Below are 21,266 nucleotides of genomic sequence, written 5' to 3' on the forward strand. Positions count from 1 at the left end.
TATAAATTAATTCAAAGTGGTTTAGAGAATTAAATATAAGATCCAAAACTGTAAAATTACTAGAAGAAGATATAGGGGGGAAAAACTTCTTGACAGTGCTATGGGCAATGTATGTTTGGATATGACCCCAAAAGCACAGGCAACAAAAGCAAAAAGAAAAAAAGTAGAAAACAGATTGCATTAAACTATAAAGGTTTGAGGAGCAAGGGAAACAATTTACAGAGAGCAGAGTGTACCTACAAAATGGGAAGCAATATTTGAAATACCTATCTAACATATATAATATACTCAAAACAACTGAGTAGAAAAAACACAAAAAATAACCTTTTTCTTTCAGTGACACTTTTCCTTGCTTTAATATATTTTGTCTTTTTCTGCTTCTGAAGTGAGCTCTCAATTACAAAATATCAAACTACAGTCAAAAATGCTAGCCACTGGCACAAGACGGAGAAGCCCACAAGGACGAACAGACAGCAGCAGATGGCAAGCGGTGGGAAGTGACTGAAGCGGTGGTTACAAGTGGTCAAACGCTGGGCAGCTAAGACTAGCCAACAGGTTGTGCCCTAACATTAGCACAGCTTAGACCAGTCACTACCTCGGCGGGTGGCCTCAGTGTACCTGGGTTCAGATTCTACAAGGCAATACAATTCCTTCCAGTTAAGAGTTCTTGCTTGCACCTCTTGGCCAGAGGGCCCTGGACCAGTCTATCAGTTTTTCAAAACACTGTCGTAGTGCTTGCTTTGGGAGCACATATGCTAAAATTGGAACGATAGAGAGAAGATTAGCATGGCCCCTGTGCAAGGATGCTACGTGAGTTTGTGAAGCGTTCTATATTTTTTTGTGACCACCTAGAGGGGTGGGATAGGGAGGGTGGGAGGGAGACCCAAGAGGGAGGGGATATGGGGATATATGTATACATATAGCTGTTTCACTCTGCTATACAGCAGAAATTAACACACCATTGTAAAGCAATTATACTCCAATAAAGATGTTAAAAAAAAAAAGTTTGGCGAGAACTCTGTAGAGATCGGGCATAGGATGGAGCACAGCCCGCCACTGAAAATACTGCTGGTTTTACATGCTCCACATTCATAAGCACCTGCTCCGTTTTCCAGGTTCAAACACTCATGCAGGCCTGCAGCTTGACAAATCTCTGAGTCCAGAATCCTGCCTCTGGTGAAAACAAAGGTAGTCATAGCACAGAGAGTACACCACAGTGTCTGGCCACTGCGTCACCCGATCAGGCTATAAGTTCACAATCAGATACTGATGGCAGACCTATGTCCCCTCTGTTAAGGGACCCAGTTTGGGCCAGAGTCAGAGGTGCCTGGTGTATGCAATCTTGTATCCACAAGGGTGCACTAGATTGAAGGAATGGGGCAAAAAGCATATTTTCTCTGAATTCATGTTGCTTTTTCAAAAGAGTAGAGTTTCATCTTAATTAAGGAGAATACTTCTAAATAGCTTGGACAGCTCAAAACTACTGTTTAGGGAACCAAAATCCAAGTCAGCCAAGAACAGTGCTTTTCAAATCCTTGGGAGTCAGCATGAGGTGAGGATTTGGTCTGGCACAGTGCTAACTAAGCACAGGAGTGAAGAAGCAGAGCCACCTCCTCACAACAGGCACTGACATCGCATGGCACCAGTGGATCAGCTGCAGGGACAGGGCTTTGGGGTGGAGGTTATTTCTCTCTCAAATTTCCCCAGGGCACTCACCCCTCCCTATGCCACCCCACTACTCCATTCACTTTTCCTTTCTCAATTTCTGAAACCCATGTGGCAGCACTTCTTAACCTGGAGGCCCCAGGGACCACCTATGCAGCCCAGATTTTTCATGGACCTTTACAAGTTCTCGACTGAAAGCGCGCACGCAGCAATGAAGACCCAACGCAGCCAAAAATAAATAAATAAATAAAATTTATTAAAAAAACAAAAAAGAATGAAGGCATTCAGCTAAATCCTTTTACACCCACTGCTGACAGAGGGCAGGGGAGTTTGACTCACTAACCTTCTTTCCATGCGCTTCTCCCTAATAAGACAGTCCATTTAGAACTTGTCAGGCTGGGGAGAACACCATGTAGCGCACTAATCTCTACTACAGATTCTGAAACAGCAAAAATACAAAGACGATGAATCCTTCCAAAGGGTTCTGTCTATATTGTTACAGTGGTTTCCTTCCCACTGTGAACACTTTTCAAACCCTATCACTTGAGTATGCTTTTATTTTTTTCAGCACCAAGAATGTTAAACTATTGTAGTTACAGAGAAGGTAAAGAATGAATTCATACAACATTAAAAAAATACAAAGTAACTACAACAACAGCAGTAAAAAAACAGAAAACAATGAAAGGGTAATTTTTAGTCCTTATCAATGATTAAGTTACACTTTAACGGACCAAATTCTCAAATTAAATAACACAAAATGGTTGAATTAATTTTTATAAAGAACCTACAATATGCTGTCTACAAGAGGCTCACTTTAATTTTAAGGACATATATAGGTTAAAGTGAGAGGATGTAAAAAGATATTCCATGAGATGGCAGCCGAGAGAGAGTAGGAGTAACTATACTTGTATCTGATAATACATATTTTCAATCAAAATCAGTCACAAGAGACAAAGAATGTTAATATACAGTGATAAAGGGGTCAAATTATCAAGAGACAATTTTAAGTATAAATATACATGGACCCACTACCAGAGTATGTAAATAATTAAAGCAAATATAAACTGCATGGAGGAAAAGCAATAAAGTAATAGTAAAGCACTTCAATACCCCACTTGTAAACAATGAACAGATCATCCAGACAGTAAATTAATGAGAAAACACTGACCTGAATGACACTTCAGATAAGTAAACATAACAGATGTATACAGAACACAGGACTTGTGTGACTGGTCAAATAAGTGTTTTACTGTCTCTATTAATCAGTGAAATTGACCTTCCCGTGCAGAGGCAAGAATAATATGAGAAGACCCAATGGAGCTTTAATTAATTAATTAATCAAAAAAAAAGTAAACCACTGAACTCTAAGGGACAATGTAGCTTTCAATGAATTAGCAATTTTGGTTGGGATGACCTTGGAGAATAAAACCACCTCAGTGATTAAAATTTAGACCAACTAATCAAAATGCTTTATCACCTATTGTTTTAAAACACTGATCAATGGAACAAGTTATACTAGGGATAACAGTGTAATCGTATTCCAGAGTTCATATCAACAATAGGGGTTATGACTTGATGCTAGATCAGGACATTTCAATGGTGTGACTGCTATTAATGGTTTGTTGTTCAACGATTAAAGTCCTACCTGATCTGAGCTCAGACTGGAGTCATCCCAGTTGGTTTCTGTCTATTATATGTAGATTTCTCCCAGTACGAAAGGACAAGAGAAATATGGCTTACTGTACAAAATGTCTTCAAACTAAATGATGATATAATCTGCATTCAATTAATTTATACACACCCTACTGTAGAACAGGGTTTGTTAGGGTGGCAGAGCCCGGTAATTATGTAAAACTGAAACCTTTATCTGCACTGGCTCAAGTCCCCTTCCTAAGAATATGTTTATAATCTACATTTTTTCACAAATTACACAATTTTACTCACCATAGCATTCCTCATATTAACTGAATGGAAAATCCTAGGCTATATACAAATCCAGAAAGGGCCAAGCATCATCGGTCCCTATGGATCAGTACAACCCATTGCTGATGCGGTCAATTATGTATTAAAGAACCACTATGACCCTCAACATCATCAAGTTATATATTATTGCACCAGTGCTAACCTTAACCCTGGCTCTCACTACATGAATTCCTCTTCCCATATGCTATCCACTAATTCATATAAATGCAGGCATACTATTTATATTAGCCATATCACACCGAGCCATTTATTCCATCCTCAGATCTGGATGAGCTTCACATTCAAAATACTCATTGGAGACCTATGGGTAGTAGCGCACACAATCTCATATGAAGTAACATTAGCAGTTATTCTCTTATCAGTCCTGCTGATAACTGGATCATTTACACTGTCAACAGTAACCACTGCACAAGGACACCTATGACTACTTTTCTCCTGACCCCTACCCAAAATTTGATTATCTCTATACTAGCAGAAATCTAACAGAGCCCCATTTGATTTAACAGAAGTAGAATTGTATTTGGCTTCCGTGTAGGAAATGCAGCAGGTTCATTCACCCCGTCCTTCCTAGAGAATATGTCAATATCGTTATAATAAACATTTCCACAGCAATCTATTTTTAGGAGCATTTCACAACACCTTCATGCCAGAATTATATACAGCCCATGTCATCATTAAAACACATCTAACAATCTCCTTTCTACGAATTCGAGCATCCTACCCACAATTTTGATACGATCCACTTATACATCTCTTATTAAAAAATTTTTACTACTAACATTAGCCCTATGTATATCGGAGGGCTAATCACATTACCTGTCATCACATCAGGCAACCCACCACAAACTTAAGAAATATGTCTGACAAAAGAGTTACTTTGATAGAGAAAATGACAGAGGTTTAGACGCTTGTATTCCTGGAACTGAACTCACTCCTGAGAACTGTACGTTCTCCATGCGACCACATTACACCACATGCTATAGTGAGGTTCTCTAAGTAAGCTTCAGGCCCATACCCCCAAAATATTGTTGTATATCCTTCCAATGCTAATAAACCCTATTGTTTTTACTCTCATTCTATGGACCATTATCTCAGGAAACATACTTTTAGTAACAAGCTCACATTGGTTAATGGTAGCCCCATTCTAATAAAAACATGAACCCATAAGTTATAGAAGCATCCAACAAATATTTTCTAAAACAATCCACCACATCAATACTACTTATAATGGCTATTATCATTAATCTAATATACTCTGGTCAAGGAACACAACGAATAACAAAAATCTTTAATCCAGCAGCATCCACCCTCATGACAATCGCCCTTGTCACAAAAGTAGGGCTTTCCCCATTTCACCTGAGTGTCTGAAGTCACACAAGGCATCCCATGAACAGCAGGCCTGATGCTGCCAGCCTGACAAACTTGCACCCCTATCAGTTTTACACCACATGTCACCATCCATCAGCCTAAATATACTGTTAATCATAGTGATATTATAAATCATAGCTGGAGGCTGAGGCAGACTTAGCCACACTCACCTGGAAAAAATGACACCCTCCTCATCCATTGCCCATATAGGATGAATGACAGCTATTATAAAGTATATTCCAATTATAACAATCCTAAACATACTAATTTATATCATCACAACACTCTCTTCTTCTTATTTATGCCCAGATCACGTACTACAAGAGTATCGTTATCACACACATGAGATAAAACACCTCCCATCACAATCCTTCTCCTCACCATTAGAGTATCATTAGGACATCACCCATCACTATCAGGGTTTTCACCCGAATGAGTAATTATCCAAGAGATAACAAAAATGATAACATCCTTCTACAACACTAATAGGCATCGTAGCAGTGCTCGGCATATGTCTCTACTTGCGGGATACTCCACATCACTATGTTCCCTTCAACAAACAAGAAAAATATAAAACAGCAATTTGAACACACAAAACAACCTTCCTCTCATTACTAATCCTGACAGCCACACGACTACTACCCTTAACGCCCATTCTACCAGTGCCAGACTAGGAACTTAGGGCAGCTTAGACCAAGAGCTTTCAAAGCCCTGAGAAGCATATTAATTAATTCACAGAATTAAGCACTACAAGACTATCCTATATCAACTGAATGCAAATCAAACATTTTAATTAAGGCAAATCCTTACTAGCTTGATGAGCTTCCACCCCAGGAAATTTTAGTTAACAGGCAAATCCTCTAGTCAACTGGCTTCAATCTACTTCTGCCACCAAGGGAAAAAAAGGCAGGAAAAGCGCCGGCAGAGCTGAAGCTGCTTCTCTGAAGTTACAATTCAATTTGTTGATTCACCGCAGGGTTTGGCAAAAAGAGGGCTCAGTCTCTGCCTTTAGATCTACAGTCTAAAGCTAGCTCAGTCATTTTACCCCTGTTCATAAACGGCGGATTATTTTCAACAAATCACAAAGGTATCGCGTTGTATATTTACTCTCTGGTGCTTGAGCTGGGGTAGCACAAACCACCTTCAGTCTATTGATCTCGGCTGAGCTCTGCTAACCTGGAGCGCTACTCGGAGATGCCCAAACCTGTAACGTAGTCATACCGTCCCTGCATTGTAATAACTTTCTTTCTTTATTACAAGTGCAAGGACTGTTACGACTATGTTACAGATTTGGTTGCATCCATTATGACTGCAGGGTTTGAATACTGACTTGTGCCACTAGTAACTGGGGGACCTGATAGAGCGTTCCCCTGAATAAATCATATAAACTTTTGACCACTTCCCCCATCATTCTCACTCCTGCTCGTATCACCAGTAGTAGAAGCTGGTTCTGGTACCAGTGGAACCGTGTATTCAGCTCTAGCCTGCAGTCTGGCCCACGCAGGAGCCTCTGTCGACCTAACCGTTTTCTCCTTACATTTAGCAGGTGTCTCTTCAATTCTTGGTATTATTACTTTTCTTAGTATAGTCTTTAATACAAAACCAGCAGTCATATCCCAATACCAAGCACCAGTATTTGTTTGATCCGCCCCAACTGTAGCCGTATTACTATCATTACCACTCTCGGTCCAAGCAACCAGAACTGCCACACCGTTAACAAACAGAAACCTCAACACGACCTTCTCTGACCCTCAGGAGGAGACCCAGTCCTATACCAACACCTATCTTGATTCTTTGGTCACCGTCAGGTCTGTATTTGTGGCCTACCAGGGTTTGTTATAACCTCACATATCATTGCACACTATTTAGGACAAAAAGAGCCTTTCAAGCTCTACGGGAATAGTATGAGACATGTTCACTGGCTTTTTAGGATTTGTCTTGTGGGCCCATCACATTTTTACCGTAGGGACAGATGTCGACCCATGAACGTACTTTGTATCAGCTACCAGCCCTCCCCCACAAATCCCACTGGTCTTACAGGCTCCACGTCCACTACCACCAGCTCCATTTTCCAGATTCCAACACTCACAAAGGCACGCAACTTGAGAACTGCAAGACCAAGATTTAATCTAGGTATTTCTGGGTTCAGAGTCGTGTCTCTGAAAGAATAGGCACTCAGAGCGCAGAGAGCCTGCCAGCTTCCCACATCACATCTAACACCAGGAGAATTATCACTAATAGAAGTCAGCAACTGAGTCGTATAGAGATAGTCATCGAATATTAGTTTCATCGGAAAATGTTTTATAATCATGAGCTGTTCCTTCTTTAGGTCTAAAGAACAGCTGCTCTGTCAGAACTCCTAGATTAAAGGATCCCAACATCAACAGGACAAAGCCTCCATCCTGGACAATGGTGAGGAGAGATCGTTTTCCTGCGTTCAGAGACAGGACAGAGGGAGACGGCTGAGACGTCCACGGGGGACATGCTCTCCGAGCTCCAGGATAGGAACGGGGCCTCTGGGCTCCCAGGCTGCCCACCACGCCCTCCTGAGTGAGATCTTGGCAACATTCCCTGTGATGAGGCAGCCAGAGCACTTGTGAGGTCCCAGGGCTGTGTCCTATGTGGGCCCCATGCTCTTGGGACCACACCCCACACTCTGCAGGTCCATGCTGCAGGGTCCTTCCTGCCTCAGGAGCAGAGACCACCCAGCAAGCAGTCCCCTCCCCAACCAGCAGGACGAGGGGAGGAGAGCAGGGGCACCAGGGGAATCTCACTCAGACAACAACACCCCAGCGGTGCCCGTGGGGACAGTGACGATGCAGATGAGACACAGCCCAAGAGATGGGACCAGAGGGTCCAACAGGCACCTCTCATCTGCACTCTGGACACCCTGTCCCTCATACACCCCCTCCCCATACACCCTCTCCCTAAATGCAGGTTCTTCAGATGCAAGCAGGCAGAGCTTCAGACCGAAAGTCAGCTCTTCCAAAGTGACCGTCAGCAAACACTGCAGGACTCCAATCAAAAGGGGGCCCTGGAGTCCACAACGCATGGACCAAAGTGGACGTCGGTACCAGGGGCAGTGGGAGGGAATGAGGAGTGACACTTTCATGGTTGTGGAATTTTGGTTTTGCAAGATGAAAAGTTCTAGGGATGGTGGTGATGGCTCCATGAGAAGGTGAATATATCTGATGCCTCAGAAACGTGCACTTAAAATGGTGATGATGGTAAAAGGTATGTGACGTGTGTTTTATTTCACTTAAAATAAATTCTTAAAATGATGTCTTATTAATTGAGATTCCATTTTGACTCCCCTTCATCACAAATGTCGGAGGCCCAAGCACAGTCCCCCACCTCGGGCGCCATCATGGTACCCTCACATGGCAAATGGGGGACCATCCTTAGGGAGGCTAGTCTGTGCTCACCCGACCTCTGTCCAGGGAGACCCAGACAGTGGTGACCCCCATGGATTAGACATATGACATGCTATGATGTTAATGAGATAGTACCAAGGGCATTCACTCAGCAGAACACGCAGCACCAACCCACTCAAACATGCCTGACCGCATATGAATGTGACATGATTAAGAGCGGAAAAGGACCACAGGTTAATCAGGGCAACACCCTCAGTGCAGATGTCGGAAACCTCAGAGGGGACAGGACACGCTGCGGGCAGAGCAGATATGGGGTCTCCCCGTACACGTGATCCCGACCCATGCAGGTGGGGTGAGACCCACACAATCGCCAGACCCCGCACCTGGGGTCGCACATCCACACTCACCAGGGTGACCCACCTCCCCAGACCCTGCACCTAAAGTCACACGTTCTCTCAACAGGTCACCCCTCCTACCCAGACCCCTCCACCTGGGTCACATGTCCACAGTCCCCGGGTGACCCCACCTTCCCAGACCCTGCACCTGGGGTCACACGTCCCCTTGGTCAGGACACCATGGCTCTGCTGGTTGGCCCCCTAATGCGGAAGCGAGCCAGGCTCCTGGGACCTCCTGGCGTGGTAGAAGGAAGTGTAGGGCCGGCCTCCTCTCCCCACACTTGTCCTAGAGAAGTCCTCCTCTTTTCACTTTGGTTCTGTGTGATTTTAACTGTTTTTAAAGCTTTCACGCTAGAGGTGAACACACTACTTGGTTCTAGCAGGCTCAGTCCTTTCTTGTCTCACATACTTGTTAAGATAACTCACAGGACAGCAGGGCTGAAAGCCGAGGGGCAGCTCTGGACGCTGCTGAGTAGGGAGGGTAGACTGGAAGGAGAGCTCAGCAGCAGCCTCAGCTGTTGCCCATCGGCCTTAAACCCAGATCCGCTGTGCCCTGCAATCAGTTCACCAGGTAAACCTGCCTGCCTACTTGCCATGCACGGACTGGGATAATTGGGATAATATCCAATTGGGATAAATTGGGATAATATCCAGGTAGCCCACCTGAGGAGTCTCCACGAGCCCCAGGGAAGGGGAACCTCGCGGGGTAAAGACTAAGGCCCCAACCACAGCACTGGCCGCTGGGAGGGTCAGGTAACCACACTCGGGGCAGAGCGCTGCTACCCAGAGCCCACCTCAGCTCCAGTCCCAGACATCTAAGCACTGACATTCAGATGCAGGCACGGAGTTTTCCAGTACTGAGGCCTGGCCGGGTCTCTACCCAGGTCTCCACATGCCCCCTGAGGCTCCCAGGACTGAGTGAGGCCAGGCCGGGTCTCTACCCAGGTGCCCATGTTCCCCCCCTGAGGCTCCCAGGACTGAGGCCAGGCCGGGTCTCTATCAAGGTCTCCACGTCCCCCTTGAAGCTCCAGGACTCAGGTCTGGCTGGGTCTCTACCCTGGTCCCCATAGTCTTAGGTACACAGAACACAGGTCTAATTGTTCTCATTATAGACAGCACATGGTCAGCTCTAAACATAATCAGTAAACACGTCATGGAGAGGTCTAAATCTACCGTGTAGACAGAACCTGGTCAGGTTTAAACTAGCTTAGGGCTTATCTCCTAGCAGGCACAGGTCACACACCTGGGGTCTCTCATCTTTGGACACCCACATCAGGAAACTGAACAAAATCCTTGTCATTAAACATTTCAAAAGGCAAAACAAAAATGTTACCAATTTCTCTGGCCACGTGATGGTCCGGATCCAGGGGTGAGCCCGGAGCTTCTTGTAGTGCAGCCCAGTCTCCGCTAAGGACAGACAGGAAGTGGCCTGATTCCAGCGTCCCAAGCTTCCAGAAAGACGCGGCCGCACTGGAAGCCCAGGCAGGACAGTCCTGCGTGGTCCGGGCCGGGAGAGCCTGTTTGTCCGTTCCGCCGGCCGATTTCGGGAAGGGCGCTCAGGGCCGCTGAGGGCGCGGCACTCGGGCCCTGCTTCCCTGCAGCGTGCGTGCGTGCGTGCATTGCGTGTGCGTTGCGTTGCGTGCGTTGCGTGTGCGTGCGTGCGTTGCGTGTGCGTGCGTTGCGTGTGCGTGTAGAGGGGGCGGTGGCTGACGGCTCCCATGCCTCCCGTCCGGGCCACCGCGCTGTCTTCGAGGGGAGGCGTGGGGAGAGGTAGGGGCACAGAAGCCGTTGGAGAGAAGAACCCACCACGGAACTCCTTGCACACTGGCTTGCCGCACACTGGCTTACCCCACCCGGGGACCCACCTGCCCATCGTGGGCCCCATGTCACCCCCCAGCCCCCCACCCCCGAGGGCAGGGCACCTGCTCTTTCAAAAGCACAGGGTCTCGCATGAAGGAGACCCGGGGGGGCTGTCACCCCCCGCCACTCCTGATGATGAGTTTGGGAGAATGCACCCCCTTGTCTGAGCGATGGGACCCTGTGAGGAGTGGCGGCCCCATCCAAGTCGGGGCCTGGCTGAGAGATGGGAACACAGGAGCCAAGTGCAAGGCCTGGAGGCCAGGAGGGACACCCCAGGCCCTGGCCGGGCTCTCCAACTGTGACATTGTAGCTTTAGGGGACCTGGGGCAGGTGACTGAATGTAATGGGGGTCTAAGCTGCACCCTGAACGGGGCTTAAAGAAGGTGTGAAGGATGTTACTGAGACAGTGACAGTCATTGGAAGACAGACTCTGTGTCAGGACATCCTGCTCCATCCATTTAAATCCCTGAGATCCGTGACCTTTACGTGGCTCCGCAGGACTGTTAGAGCACGTGCGCGTGGACATATCTGGGGCACAATTCAGCCTGCAGCCAACTTGCAAGTGGTTCCAGCAAACACACAGGTGTGCACACAGGCAGGCACAGCACACACACAAACATATGCACGTGCACAGCACAAATATATTCACACACTAGCATATGAACACATGCACGCATATGCCCATGCACACACTAACGTGTGCAAACACACACACCTATGCACATACACAGCACATATATATGGTATGCAAACAGGCACACGCATAGCACACACACAGGGAATAAAGTGAATACCGTAAAGTTTTAATTCCTGAACACAAGTGAAGCTCACATGTGTTGTTACCTTTTTCTTAGCTTTGATGTTTTTCAAAATAAAAAGTTTAAGAAAAAAGTTACTGGTAAATGACTTTTGATTCATAGGACTTTCTGAAGTTATTCCACAAATATCGTAAGACATGAGAAATGAATGTAAATATTACATGTGTCCATTGACGGATGAATGGAGAAGCAAAACATGGTCCATCCATACAAGGAAATGTTATTCGGCCTAAACAGAAGGCAGTTCTGACGCAGGCTGCAGCAGGGATGGCCCTTGAGGGCATTATGCTCAGTGATGTAAGCCAGACACAAAAAAACAAACAGTGCTTGATCCACCCATACAAGGCCCCCAGAGCAGTCAGAACCATAGAGACAGAAAGTAGGGTGGTGGGTGCCAGGGGCTGAGGGAGGGACAATGGGGACTGAGTGTTTAATGGGGACTGTTTTCAGTTTTGCAAGATGAAAAAGTTCTGGAGGACGATGGCGGTCAGGTTTGCACAACAGTGCGAATTACTTCTTGACCCTGAAATGTGCACTTAAAAACGGTTAAGATAGTAAATTTTATGTGTATTTGACCACACTTTTTAAAACTTTTTAAAAAACAAGAAATAGTCCATGAATGTGACAAGACGCACAACTTCACTAACAACCGAGGGGTTAAAACCATGAGAAAAGTACGGCGCGCACCTACCGGAACGGCAGACATGAAGACGCAGGATCCACTCTCAGCAGGACGCGGAGCAACGGAAAGCCCGGTGCCCAGCGGGCGGTGCAAACACTTCTGAAACAATCGGGCCTCAGAGAGCGCACTCCGTGCACGCAGACCCACAGTGCTCCTCCCAGCTGAACACAAACCCCCAGCCCTGCACCAGGACACACGGACATGGACTCCGCAGCCACAGGAGCCAAACCTGAAAGCACCTGAAGGCCAGCACAAGCGGATGCAGAAGTGAGCCATGCACGCTCCTAGGAAAGAATATTCCACAGCAATGGAGTACATTGTGTTTAAAGGGAGTAAAACTATAAAAATTATTTTAAAAAAAAACTATATGCACAAGATGAAAGAATCTCATGGACACAATGCTGAGCCACCAAAAGCAGCCCGCACGGTACACCCACGTACAGAGTCTGGAACTGGGCAAAGCTGGGCTGCGTTATTTAGGGATGCGTGCTTGGGCATAAACTATGAGGACAAGATCACTGTCACAAAATCGGGAGAACAGCTACCTTACGGAGGGGAGGACGCTCTGAGGAGGGAAGGGCACTCCTGGGTGTCCACTCGTCACGTTCTGTTTCCTGATCTTTATGATTTTTTTTTTTTTTTTCGGTACGCGGGCCTCTCACTGCTGTGGCCTCTCCCATTGCGGAGCACAGGTTCCGGACGCACAGGCTCAGCGGCCATGGCTCACGGGCCCAGCCGCTCCATGGCATGTGGGATCCTCCCGGACCGGGGCACGAACCCGCGTCTCCTGCATCGGCAGGCGGACTCTCAACCACTGTGCCACCAGGGAAGCCCCGGGGTTGTCAGTTTTTATAGGAGTGGGAAATTTCATAAGCTACTAAATGGGAGGAGTATTCCAGCTGTTTTGGGAAAGGGGTGGGGATTTCCAGGAATTGGGCCACTGCCCACTTTTTGGCCTTTATGGTAGGTCTCAGAACTCTCATGGCACCTGTGGGTTGGTCATTTAGTGTGCTGATGTGTTACAATGAGCGTATGCTGAGGCTCAAGGTCTAGTGAAGGTCGTCTGCCATCTTGACCTATTTGGTTCTTATCAGTTTATGTCGTGTCCTTGGGCTACATCATTCTTTTAAAAGCTGTGCCCTGCTCCCTTCCCTCCTGTTTCACTTTCAGTTTTCAATTAATGCTAACAAGTTCATCAAACCATGGAACTGTGTCCACTTTTGCCTTCTTTCTATGCTTTGGAGATTTTTTTTAAAAACAAATAAACATGATTACTGATTTAAAACTTAAGTCTATCGAGTCATTGAGTTTGTACATCATGTGTTCATACATTCAGTGCACGTGTTGAGGATCTGGAATGTCCCAGCCACCGTTCCAGTGAAGGGGACCCGGACAACAGGGCCCAGGCCCACTCAGGAGGGGCTTGTGGTCTTACTGGTGGGGAGAGATGTTCACCAGATTTATTGACAATGTGCTACGTGACATCACAGAGGAAACGACAAGGTGTCCTGGGGGCACAGAGGGAGAGGTAGGACCTACACACCAGTTTTCCCGGGAGATAAGCTTACATCCGCTGTGCTGTGGGAATTATTAAAAGCAGCCCCTCTCATTAGACTGGGTGATCAATGACACAGTCACCCAAGGAGGGGGCACAGGGCAGCCTGGGTCAGGGTCCAGGTCACAGAAGGCTTCCAAAGACAGGGACGTTTCAGCTGAGTCTTGATGAACAAACCCATCTGTGCTAGGCTGCTCAGACTGCCATACCAAATACGCAGACTGAATGACTTAGACGACAGAAATTTATTTTCTCACAGCCCTAGAGGTTAGAAATCCAAGATCCAGGTGAGGACAGGTTGCTTTCTCCCGAGGCCTCTCTCCTTGGCTTGCAGGCAGCCACCTTCTGGCTGTGTCCTCACCCCTCTGTGTGCGTCTCTGCCCTAATCCCCTCTCCTTACAAGGACACCAGTCAGATGGGATTAGGACCCGTCCTGATGGCTTCATGTGAACTAACCAAAGGCCCCATCTCCAAACACAGTCACATTCTGAGGTGCTGAGGGTTAGGACTACAACACACGAATTTGCCAGGACACGATTCAGCCCATTCCAAGGTCTTAGCCAGAAACTAAGTTGGGGGGTGGTGCAGGCAGAGGAAACAGTTTCTGCTAAAGATGACCTTTAACAAATGTGTCTGAGTTTATTTCTGGAGTGTTTGGGGCTGACTCGGTTCCCGCCGAGCCTGCCCAGGGTGGGTGAGAGTGGGGGACCAGTACCCTGAGCACCCAGAAGAGACCCTGTGCTCCTGGTCCTGCCTGAGGGGGAGGGAGCTCAGAGCTGGTCTGGGAGCCCCGACCGTAGAGCTCCTGCGTGTCACCATCACAGGTCAACCAGCCAAGGCTGGTCTAGTTCCAGATCAAGAGTCAGGTCCAGGTACCTTGGCTCACCCCAGGCTCCCTAACTGGTCAGGAACACAAGCCCTTTGTAAAGTCCCAAGGTCGCTTTGTAACCCCTCCAGGACCTGCCCACTGAGCTCTGCTGTCCAAACTAGGACACATAACAGGCACTGGAACACACAGACAGGACATGGCCCCCATCCCAGGAACCTCAATAAAAATGAAAGAATCTACCAAGGAACTCAACCCTGGGGGAGCAAATTTCTGGGGGCTGGGACTCCATGTCTCAGAAAAGTTTACTTTTCTCCTTAGAAATTTTTGGTTCTGTTTTGTTTGGTTTTCAAATACAGACTTACCTAAAATTATAGTCCTGTCCTTTCTGAGAGGTGAATTTCACTGAACTGCATTTTTCCTCCTCACTTGGTAAGGAAGGAAGAAGCTGGTGGGTGGTCCGGACAAGCCCACGCCCCTCAGCCGGCACACCTGCTCCCAGTAAACAAGTCTCTAATCCTTTTATGGCTGCACACAACTGAGCTTATTTCCACCATGATGAAATCGTGTTAAGTCCCCCGGGGAAACCGAGCAGTGAGTCAGGCCTTGCCTGAAAACACTTCCATTGTGGAAAGAAATGAATGCCCCCTGCAGGTTTCCAAAAGGTAAACCAAGATACCCCAACAGGTGTGCAGGGGGGTAGGCAGCTGGGCACTGGGACTGGTTCTTTCTCTGAGGACAGCACAGGTGTGTAACAGTATCAGCCACAGTGCACACTCCCTCAACCATTGCCAAAACCTGCAACCCAGAACGTGTCTACAAAGCACTCGCCTTTTTAGCCTTACTCCAAGGCTGAATAAATCCCAGTGAGCAATGATTTGGGTGCAGAAGAGTTTCTGTGCCACTCTTGCTGTTGACATCCCTGTCCCTGGCGAACCATTTTCCAGCAGCAGCCAGCATGCTCTCTGCCCAGGTGAATCAGAGCCCTGACTGTGAACAGGGGATGCAAGCACCCCAAAGGGGCCGTTTTGATTTAGAACAAAAGCCAAACTCACCTCCAGGCCCAAAGCAGCGTGACCTGACCCCACCCACCTTTCTGACCTTGCCTCACTGGGAGGCTCGGGCTCCTATTGGTTCCAGGAGCTGGTCCAGCCCTGGGTCTGAGGACCTGTAGCCCTTTCTGCCCAGAATCCCGCTGCCAAGGCTTTAAGCCAGCCTGGCTCCTTCTGGTCTAATCCACTCCCTTGGGGAGCGTGTCCATGACTGTCGGTTCCTCAGCCAGCATCCCACGGCATCCATCACTAACTCTCCTTATTCTCATCATAGCATAGCACCTGCTCTAACCTCGTTGGCCATTTTGTTATTATCTGTACTAGATGGGAAGATTCATCCCACAACACCAACCCTTTGGCAGAGCCTAGCACAGGGGAGGTGCCCAGTAACTCTTTTTTGGACCATGGATGGATGCATGCATAGATGGATGATGCACGGATGGATTCATGGACGGATAAATAAGGACCATCTATCTCCCTACAGAGTTCAGACAAAAAACCCCACAGTGATCTCGTGCTCAACTATCTAAGAGCCTCTACCCTGTATTTCACGCCACTGGACTCACAAACCCACCCACCATTTTCAACTGTGGTCCAGACGTGAACAGCAGTCCAGCCTTCTTCGGTCACTTCCCCCTGGGGAATCCGCCACCCTTCCCATTGGCTGGTCCAGTTAGAAATCCTAAGGCATTCGAACATGGGTAGCAGAGACAGTACAACTATTAAAAGTTTCACCTGTGATTCACAATTAAACACACATTCAGAGAACCATGATTTAAGTTCTGGGTGTGCGCCTAAGAGTTGATGAATATTAAATTCCAAAGTGGTTGCCGGGGCCAGGAAACAGGCAGCCACAGGCCGGGTTCCGGGAACCGGAGACCAAGCTCCGGGAAGACGGAGGGAAGGCAACGACCGGGGCTCTCACTGGCCTCTTCCTTCACCTCCTGCTTCCATCTGAGCCCTGAGGTGCAGCCCCATCCAGACCCACCATAAGCAGGTCCTATTTCAAGGGAACTAAGGGGCAGGACCAGAGCAGGAGCCGCTCCTCCTACGGGTACAGGTCTGGGGCTTCAGGACTCGAGAAGCCCCTGGAGGAAGAGCCTGCAGAAGGGCGTTGTCAGGGCCAACACACAGGAGCAGAGGTGAAGGTCGGTGAGCCCCCCGCGCTGGGGTCCCCATGAGTACCGGGTCCTTCCCCTGGAGGGGAACAGAGCCGGAGGCAAGGAGGGGAAAGCGCCTGCCGCTCGCTTCTGCTCAGATGGGAAAAACATTTTTCTCCAAGATATGAGGGAGGAAAATTACTTTTCTGCCCCTCATCCCAAACTTTCCTGGAGACACTGTCCCTGGTGCCAGGGTGGCCTTCCTGCACGAAGGGCACCCCCTTCCCAGGGGGTTCACTTGGGGTCCATCCCTCCCTGCAGGGGGTCCTGGCCAGCCACCTCCACGGAATGGGGCCCTCACAAAGCGTGTCCTCCAGGGAACATGGCGGGGCCTCCACGGCGGGACCCAGACCACCCAGGAAGCTGGACCCAGGCTCTCTGCCCAGGGTGTCACCCCGAAACAGGGTCCCTGCTTTCGCTGGAAGTCGTTTTGGAAAGAGCAGACAGGAAAACTGACGGCAGATCAGGGCCCAGGCGGGCAGCCCGCAGAGCTGGGGCGGCCAAAGGGCTTCTCAGCCTTCCTTTTGGCTGCAGGAAAGATTCCTTCCCCTCACTTGTCACCCCAAGACGGGCTCAGGCTGAGCAGCTACAGACACGGAGGGTCCAGCAGAGCCATTTGTGGGGGGCGGGCAGGACGACGGGCAGGAGGCGGGTCCCAGGACCCCCGAGCCTCCGCCGGGGGAGAGGGACCTCCCAAGGCCTCAGCAGAGGAAGCTGACGTGGTGGTTTCACACCAGTGACAGCTAGGCCTCAGCTCCCACCCACCCGTCACTTCCTTGGTGTCTTTGTCAATCATCCCTTTTCTCATTTCTTTAAATTTTTCCCTTAGAAACTAGGGAACCCGCCCAGGTGGAGGACAGTGACTACACGCTGACCACAAGCACGTAGACCCCAGACTGGCTGGAATCAGAAGGCTGGTGGTTAAGATTCCCAAAACATCAACCTGTTACCTCACCACCAACCAATCAGAGGAAAGTCCATGAGCTGCAAATGTTGCAGTCCTCACCCCAAATGTTGCCTTTAAAAGCCCTTCCCTGAAAATCATCGGGGAGTTTGGGTCTTTTAAGGATGAGCTGCCGTGTTCCCCTTATTTGGTGCCCTGCAATAAATGCTGTACTTTCCTTCACCACAACCCGGTGTCAGTAGACTGGCTTTGCTGTGCAGCAGGGGTGTGGACCCAAGTTCAGTTCAGTAACATAACCCTTAACGGAAAAGCGTCCCTGTGCTTAGCTTCAGGACTGAGTGAAGGGAGGGTGCTGGTGACCCGACGTCCTGGACCAGCTCTGAAGCCACAGCACAGGGTTGAGCCTGGCCCTGCCAGTTACCATATGTGCAGCCTGTGCTAATTTGCATCACTCTCTGGCCTCAGTCTCCTCATCTGGAAAATGGGGTCAATGATCATACCTATTGTGATGTTGTGATTTATAATAAGGAATATATATACATATATATACTTGATCTTCATCCCGTTCCTCGGAATTTCCTACAGCAAAGGTGCCTTTTGTTATGTTAACGAGGTGACATTTGGAAAGCCCTAAGTCACCTAAGGGTAATTAGAGGGTTGGAACTTTCAGCCCCACCCCTGACCTCTGGGGAGGGGAAGAGCTGGCTGGAGACTCAGTTCAATCACCAATGGCCAATAATTTAATCAATCAACCTGTGTGATGGAGCCTCTGTGAAAGCCCAAAGGGACAGGGTTCGGAGAGCTAACGGGTTGGTGAACACAGGAAGGCTGGGGAGCATGGCACCCGGATCGGGCAGGGCAGCTCCACGCCCCTCACCAGGCCTTGCCCCGTGCCCCTCCTCCGCCTGGCTCTTCCTGAGCTGCACGCTTCTGTAATAAGCTGCTGATTTAGCAGGTCAACTCTCTGTGAGCCCCTCTAGCAGAATAACCCACCCCGAGGCGGGAGTGATGGGAACCTCCAGTGTGTAGCCGCTGGTACAGCAGCACAGGTGACAACCTGGACAGCTGATTAGAGTCTCAGCAGGGGGTGGGGGCAGTCCTGTAGGACTGAGCCCTTAACCCGTGGGGTCTGACGCCATCTCCCGACAGGCAGATGCTGTCAGAACTGAGCTGAATCGCAGAACACCCAGCTGGCGTTGAAGAACTGCTTGGTGGTGGTCGGAAAAAACACACGTGGGAATTGGTGTCAGAACCATACTTCCCCCCCTAAAACTTAGGGAACAAACGAGCTGAAGCATGTATGTTCTGCTACAATAGGATCAGTAGTAAGGGGAGTCGTATTCGCGTCACCAACATAGGGTTAATTTGGGCAAAGTCGGGTTTAAGGAAGAAATGAAGCAGGTCGAGTCGTTGGATCTAATGACAAAGAGAAAAAGGAGGCCTGAGCAGTGGCCCTACAGTCAGAAAACTCAGGACCAGGCTGAGGAAACAACATTATTCTATTTATGGAACAAAGAAGAAAAGTCAAGAAGCTTGCGCAAACCGGGAAGAACATTAAAGTACTTCCTGACCTAGGCGGCTCCTCGGATCTGCTGGAAGCCCTGTGCGCTACAGCTCCCCGGGGGACATGCGCTCATTTGCAGTCTCAATGACAGGAGGATTTTCTCTCCTTCGCCCCCGGTTCAGCCACCCCTGCAGACCATAGCTGTGGCCTAGACAACACGGGTTCCTGCTGTGACTTCACGGGATGACCACAGCCCTGCTGGCCTGAGATGCGGAGTCGGCCCTTGGAAGCCACTGGGAACAGCGGGTGGGTGGATCCCAAAGTCTCCTCTTCAGGAGAGGAAGGAGGCCAGGCCGATCCTGCCCAGAAGCCCCAGCCCCACCCAGGGAGCCCTCATGCACCAGCTCTTAGGCCCACGTTTCCTTTCTTCTTTCAATGTGCATGGGTTCCCCATACGAGCCCATACAAGGGTGAGGGAAAGAGAAAGGCAAGCCTGCATCAAATTCTCTATCCCTGCTACGAGGAAGTGGACCCTGCACACATGTCAGCAAAGCGACGGGAACATGTACAAGCTCTGCCCTGCAGGCAGTGGAAGCTGGACCAGGACTCCTGGACCCTGGGGGCTGGGCGAGCTGATTGAACCACAGTGGCCTGCGGAAATCCAGGAAGAAAACCCTTCCTGTCCGAGAGGTCCTTGCAGGCAAGACCTATGCAACCGGCTCTACAGGCTCTTTGGGTCTCAAATTGCCTTTATCCCCCTTTGTTCTCAGAGATGATCTGCTTCTTGTGTTATGAGATTCACGTAAGGTTCTTACCTCCAAGTAGCCACCAACCACATAAAACAGTTTTTTCTCCGACTGGTGCTCTACTTGGCTCAAAAACCACTGGTTATTCCTTCAATTCCCTGAAAAGGTTCTGTCAGTCTTTGGTGCAGACAAATACTGCCTAATACTTGGATTAGCCTACTTGGATTATAAAAACACCTACCCCTAGATGATGCCACTGCTGTATTTTCTCCAATTTCAAAAATTCAGAAGCAAAGACCATCTGTGTCTATGGTTTATATTATTCATAGCATTCACCCTTCTCAGAAGCTAAAATAAAGATGCAAGGACATACCCAGAAGGTAAGAGACCATTCCAGGTAGGGTTAGTCAAATATCTTCCTGATGAGGGAGGCGTCCAGCACAGAATCGAGGATGAGGAAGAGTCTGTAGGAAAGAGAAAGAGATGGGCACGGGGAAGGTCAGAGCAGGAGGTGGCCAGGGAAACTGGACAATGGACGATGCCGCCAAGACGAGGTTCACGAGCAGGGAACCCTATCCGAGGGAATGGAAGTCGGAACGGCCTTCGCCCTGGGCCCGGGGTGGTGGTGAGGCCTTGACCCAGACAGAGGGCAGGTGGTGGAAACATTCTGCATCTTGATCTGGGGCCTGTCACAGGGCGTATGCACGAGTGAAAACCCATCAACACGTAAACTGAAGTTCTGCACATTTTACTGTTAACTATGCCTTGATTTTTAAAAGTCTATCTGTTGGGGATACTATAAAACTCTTAGAGGAAAATATAGGCGGAACACTCTTTGATATAAATCACAGCAAGATCTTTTTCCATCCACTGCCTAGGGTAATGAAAATAAAAACAAAAATAAACAAATGGGACCTAATCAAACTTAAAAGCTTTTGCACAACAAAGGAAACCATAAACAAAATGAAAAGACAACCCAGAGAGTGGGAGAAAATATTTGCAAATGAAGCAACTGAGCAGTGATTACTCTCCAAACTATACAAACAGCTCATGCAGCTCAATATCAAAAAAACCCCGAACAACCCAATCAAAAGATGGGTGGAAGACCTAAATAGACGTTTCACCAAGGAAGACATACAGATGGCCAAAAAGCACATGAAAAGATGCTCAATGTCACTAATTATTAGAGAAATACAAATTGAAACTACAATGAGGTGTCACCTTACACTGGTCAGAATGGCCATCATCAAAAAATTTACAAATAATAAATGCTGGAGAGGGCGTGGAGAAAAGGGAACCCTCCTGCACTGTTGGTAGGAATGTAAATTGGTACAGCCACTATGGAGAGCAGTATGGAGGTTCCTTAAAAAACTA

The 21,266-nt window shown here is 48.3% G+C and overlaps 1 long non-coding RNA gene and 1 other non-coding gene across 4 annotated transcripts in view; one reads left to right on the forward strand and one right to left on the reverse strand.

Annotated features, from left to right (window-relative positions):
* LOC116763962 overlaps positions 1–21,266 on the reverse strand; it is a 107,388-nt gene that overhangs the window by 48,478 nt on the left and 37,644 nt on the right. The window lies entirely within an intron of this gene.
* Positions 732–838, forward strand: LOC116764836. The gene has a single exon (XR_004353045.1). It is a non-coding gene; the product is annotated as a U6 spliceosomal RNA (small nuclear RNA).

The sequence above is a fragment of the Phocoena sinus genome, chromosome 13, assembly GCF_008692025.1.
Source record: "Phocoena sinus isolate mPhoSin1 chromosome 13, mPhoSin1.pri, whole genome shotgun sequence".
Classification (NCBI taxonomy): Eukaryota; Metazoa; Chordata; class Mammalia; order Artiodactyla; family Phocoenidae; genus Phocoena; species Phocoena sinus.